A 5581-nucleotide genomic window follows, 5' to 3' on the forward strand; every position below is an offset into this window, starting at 1 on the left:
AGAGGTGGGTGTGAATGCCAGATGTGGTGTGTGTGGAGGAGTGGGACCTGGGAAGGACATTGGAGGAGGGATACAGAGACAGAGCATTGACAGGATGGGGACGTGTGGTGTTATCTGTTGAAGATGTTTTGCTCAACTGGACTGGGGAGAAATGTTCACATACTGAAATATTCACTTTGTAAGCTAAACAATGCGATTGGATATATATAAATTAATTAATTAATTAATTAATTAAAAAAAACTTTAGGGAGATAAAAAAAATATCTGGCTTTGCCATGCCCTCTCCTTCCTGAGTCCACATATTGAATATGTTTTCTGTCCATTTCTTTGCTGAAACAATATATATTTCTCCTATTTTCATGGGGCCATTTATGTACATTTTTAAGAAAAGGATAATTACAGTCTTTTTGAAAATATTGTTCTTTATTTTTTTTCTTTCTTTTTTTGGAGAGGTTTTTGCTATAGGGCGCGTGCACTTGCTAGACAGACAGAGAAAGACAGAGAGACAGAAAGCAAGAAATCACCCCCCAGGGGCGATGGCCACACCACAATCCCTTCTCCTCCACTCTTCTCTCAGGATCTTGGGCACGCACGCACATGCGCCCAGTGTGAGTTTAAGCCACCGGGTCCAGGACTCGAACCATGGTCGACTACGTGGGAGTCCAGTGACATAGCTGTTATGCTAACTGCTGGCCCCCAAAATACTGTTCTTATTTATGAAATATATTTTAAGTGCTATAAATGTGCTTTAGAGTGTTTTCATGATATGAGTCAAAAAAAAAAAAAAACCAGCTATTGGGCATCTGGAAACAACTCATGAGTTTCTTTTTTTTTTTGGAAAGGTTTTTCTTATTGGGCGAGTGCGCTCGCCAGAAAGACAGAGAGAGATAGAGAGATAGAAAGTGAGAAATCACCCCCCAAGGGGGATGGCCACGCCGCAATCCCTTCTCCTCCATTCTCCTCTTGGGATCTTAGACACGCACGCACACACACCCAGCATGAGTTTTAAGCCACCGGGTCTGGGATGCAAACTGCAGTCAACTACGTGGGAGTCCGCAACATAGCCATTATGCTAACTGCTGGTGCCACTCATGGGTTTCTTTTTTCATTAGCTGTTATAACATAAAATTCTACATGCAAACATTTTTTGCTACAGCCCCTATATTAAAGTCTGACTTCATGTCTTTAGTCTTATTCTTACCCATCCATCTGTTTTTTTTTCTGATCATTTTACAGTATCTTATCCAACACTCACTGAATGCTATCTTAAGCCAGTAGGTAGCATGGTGGTTAAGGTATTGGACTCCTACATGGTAGACCACAGTTCAAGTCCCAGACCGCTCACACTGGGTGTGTGTGCATGTGTGCCCAAGGTCCCAGGAGGAAAATGGAGGAGAAGGGATTGTGACGTGGCCATCCCCCTGGTGGGTGATTTCTCTTTTTCCTTTTTACAGTCTCTCTCCAGTAAGCACATGCACCATGAGGGGGGGGGGAAATAAGCTATCTTCTTCATCAAGTTTTTTCTCTAAGAAACAAAAATATAATAATAACCAACATAAATGAAGGTTTCCTGAGCATCTGACAATATGGTAATTGTTCCACGAATATTATCCGACCCTGACGATACCATTATAAGGTGGACATTACATCCCATTTCACAGAAGGAAAAAGACACTAGGACCCATTACATAGCTGGTTCAGGGTCACGCAGCCACCCAGGCAGAACAGGAGTGAATCATCTTTTGTAAAGGACGTGATCAAGCCCTGGCTTCAGATCTGAAGGTAGGCTGGATTCCACAGTGGAAGAGCTAACCCCCCAGGCAGAATCTGCAGTACTGTGGTCTCTTCCCGTCCGAGGCTGACATCTGTGGGAAAACTTCTTGGACTCTCCCTCACGTAGGGCCATACACTTCTTGGTGTTCCATGAACTCTGAAAATGGTGATGGTAGTACGTAAATATTCATTTGAACTGACAGAAAGACGCTAGTATCTGCGAGACCAGTGACATTCTCCTTTTAAGTTTATTGTGTCTCTATTTCAATGTGTCATCATAGCCAAAGGAGTAAGACTCTGAGTTTCCTGTACGAGGAAGATGCTGGGTTTTTTTGTTTTTTGTGTTTGCTTTTTTTTTTTCTGCCCGCTTGTGTTGGGTTCACCCTGGGTGATAACATCTGTGGTACAAACAGCTTCTGTCCTGGCCATGATACAAGCGGTCGTTCTTCCTAGCTTTATGTCAGTGAAGAGTGTATCTTCTTTTCCTTTTGTAGCCACTTACACTTGCTAAGTGAGTGCTCCCTCATTAAGATGTGCTAATTGTGCAAGCACAAGACCGAACATGTAAGTGTTTCAAGGGAGGTGAAATTAATCCCCCCATCAATAGGGAGGTGCAGCAGTGATAAACGCATGCCCTCGTGATCAACGGTGCATGCATGTACGTCCTGTAAGGACGTACATTGCATTTGTTATCGCCCTTGGTTGCTGGGACTCTGATAGGGCTGCCATAATGACACATCTGTATTGTTGTTGTGTATATAACATATTTTGAAAACACATCATGTACAACATGCATAATATAAAACACTACCCAAAGCTACTATATAGGTTATAATACATGCTATGTTTATTGTGCAGGTGGAGGAGCTGAAGCTTAAACTATTACTTGGCAGAAGTTAGCCGGACAATTTAAGGAGAAGCCAGGACTCCAGCTCCAGTCTGGTTTTGGCCGTGCCCTCTTGGTTCCCATAGCTCAGAGCTGTGATCTGTGTGTTTCTAAGCATGTTGGGGGGGGGGGGCTTCATGGCCTGAAACAAGTTGTACCCTAAAGAAGTACAATTCACTCCTATTCTACTCACAATGAGGGTCTTCGAGTTTGCAGCTCCGGTGTGTGAGTCTGTTTGTGAATCCCCATCACACTTCACACACTGTGACTTCTCACTGTCAGTGTACACACCGTGAAGATCCCGAGCTCAGAATCCTCTGCATGCTGCCACTGCCGACACGCAGCTGTATGAGAAAGGAGATTCATGTGACTTCAAAGGTTTAGTGACAAACACGACTGGCCTTTGCCACAATACTGATGCCTGAGAACCCTCATTTAGGCATTTCTTTCTTCATAGCCTAATAATGCCAAATGCCTCCTGACAGCTTAGGATGGAGGACGAATTTCTTTTTCTTTTGTTCTTGTTTTTATATTTTAAGGTTTTTGCCACAGGGCTTGCGTACTTATGGGAGACAGACAGAGAGACGGTACTAGGAAAAATTGGAAATCACCCTCCAGGGGGATGGCCACATCGCAATCCCTTCCTCTCCATTCTCCTCTGGGATCCTGGGCATGCATGCACTCATGTCTAGTGTGATTTTCAAGATGCCAGGTTTAGGACTCGAACTGGGGTAGACCATGTAGGAGTCCAGTGCCGTAACCACCATGCCACCTGCTGGGCACAGGATGTCTGAATTTCTAAGAAACATTCCTGGAAGCAGTTTAGAATAGAGTGTAGAGAAAATCTTGGCCAGTGAAGCAGGAAGGCAGGAAGGGTAGCTGGTGAGCCCAAAGGATGAAAGTCAGGGCTTCTGCAGTTTCATGTGCTGCATTGCACTGAACTGCAGACTCAAAAAAAAAAAAAAGATGAGTTCAAGTCCTACCCCCCAGGTACCAATGGATATGACCCTATTTGGAAATAGGGTCTTTGTAGAAGTAATCAAGTTAAGATGTGGTCATCCTGGACTAGGGAGGCTCCAAATCCCATGACTGGTGTCTTAAGAGAAAGGAGGGGGACCAGCAGTTAGTGTAATGGCTATGTCGCTGGACTCCCAAGTAGTCGACCGCGGTTCAAGTCCCAGTGGCTTAAACTCACACCGAGCGCATGTGCATGCGTACCCAAGATCCCGAGAGGAGAATGGAGGAGAAGGGATTGCGGCGTGGCCATCCCCCTCTGGGGGGTGATTTCTCGCTTTCTATCTCTCTTTCCGGCGAGCACACGCACCCTACAGCAAAAACCTTTCCAAAAGTAAAAGAAAAAGAGAAAAGAGGGAGACATTTGGGTACAGGACACAGAGCCATAAAGATGAAAGATGAAAGTCATGTGACAACAGAGGCACAGATTTGGGGCCAAGCCAAGGAATGCCAAGGACTGCCATCGTCACCAGACACTAGGATGGGGCAGATGTCTTCCTCAGAGCCTTCGGAGAAAGCCCAGCATCAATGGCAGCTGGAGTGCAGACTGAGCTTCCAGAACTGTGACAGAATAAATTCCCACTTTATTAATGTTCTTATATTAAAATTGCCAAAGGGTGAGTGTGCTTGCCACGGACACAGAGACTGAAGTGGTCCTGCAGCAAGCCCTTCTCCATCTCACCATCCTGCTGAGATTTGAGGTGTGCACATATGTGCACGGGGGTGTTTTTCAAGCCATTGGGGCTAGGACTCCAACGACAGTCGCCCATGTGGGATATGGTTCCATTAACCACTAGGCCAAAGGGCCAACTCAAAACTCCTACTATTTTAAGTCATCAGTTCGCAGCTGTAGGAAGCAATGCACGTTGTGAACATCCACCCCCAACGTCAAGTCCGTCCTCTGAGATCATTGTGAGCTTGAAATTTAACTTAGTCCTCTTCACTAATTCAGAATCTTAAATTTTTGTTCCCCAAATATGTGGCACTGGCTTTACTAGTGGAACTAGAGACCTGCTGCCGCCTGCATAATGTAGAGTGTGCATTCTCACACCTGTCCCGAAAAGGAGGGAGCACACAGCACAACACACCATCGACCTCGTGTTTTCATGAGCGCTTGCAGACTTTTGACTCGTGTTCGTGGCAAACACCATTTCATGTAAACGATTGATATATCAATCCACCCAACTATAATATTTACGCGATTTCTAGTCATGTCCCATAAATACTACTACAATATTTTTAAAAGTCGTTTTCCTCATGCTCACGGATCCCCTGAATTCCAGCTGTTGAAGGCCACGGCAGAGGCTCACCTCATACTCAGTGAGACACTCCTGGAAGTTCTTACTGCCTTCTGGAGAGGGGGCTGGGAGTGGGCAAGTAAATGCCACTGCAAAGCGCCTGGTGAGACCCGATTCCGGAGGCCAAAGTTGACTTAGCACTGGGTACTGAGCTCAGCAGCGGAGCAACGAGCTCTGTAATGTCTACTTCGGCTCAAGTGTGGGGTCGTCATCCTCCCTGGGGGGTGCTTTCGCTCGCTCTCTCCCAGTCCATAGAAAAAAAAAAAGAAAAAAGCCGCTCCCGTGGCCGCGATTGGGACCGGAGGCCTACCTCCGGAGTTGGCAGAGGGCTCTCCAGGCGAAAACAAAAACAAAAACAAAAACAAAAACAAAGGCGAAGCAAACTTCCCTTTGCCAGATCAGTATTTCCTCAGGAGCTGTGAACCGACCGTCGTCACAGCGTCACTGCAAGGCTCTGGGCAGCGACGTCCAGAGTCTGACAGCTCCTGCAGGAAGTTCTGAATCACTGTCCCCGCGCCTGGAGATTCAAACCCCCCCAAACCTCGGGCGGTGGAGAGTCCAGTGCAGCCTGGATGTCAGAGAGCCCTAGCCCCGCCCGCCCGGGTCCTGG

General features: G+C 46.2%; 1 long non-coding RNA gene across 3 annotated transcripts in view; it reads right to left on the reverse strand.

Annotated features, from left to right (window-relative positions):
• LOC102503383 (uncharacterized) overlaps positions 1-5581 on the reverse strand; it is a 26700-nt gene that overhangs the window by 20567 nt on the left and 552 nt on the right. For 2 of the 3 annotated variants that reach the window (XR_334938.3, XR_003549806.1), the window contains exons 1-3: positions 4984-5551; positions 2853-3003; positions 1814-1930 (exon numbers count right to left, since the gene is read on the reverse strand). This is a non-coding gene — a long non-coding RNA (uncharacterized LOC102503383). Of the gene's footprint in view, positions 1-1813; positions 1931-2852; positions 3004-4983; positions 5552-5581 lie in introns of those variants that run through there. The other variant, XR_003549805.1, reaches the window with a different exon arrangement.

Source organism: Tupaia chinensis, unplaced genomic scaffold, assembly GCF_000334495.1.
Source record: "Tupaia chinensis unplaced genomic scaffold, TupChi_1.0 Scaffold000315_1, whole genome shotgun sequence".
Classification (NCBI taxonomy): Eukaryota; Metazoa; Chordata; class Mammalia; order Scandentia; family Tupaiidae; genus Tupaia; species Tupaia belangeri.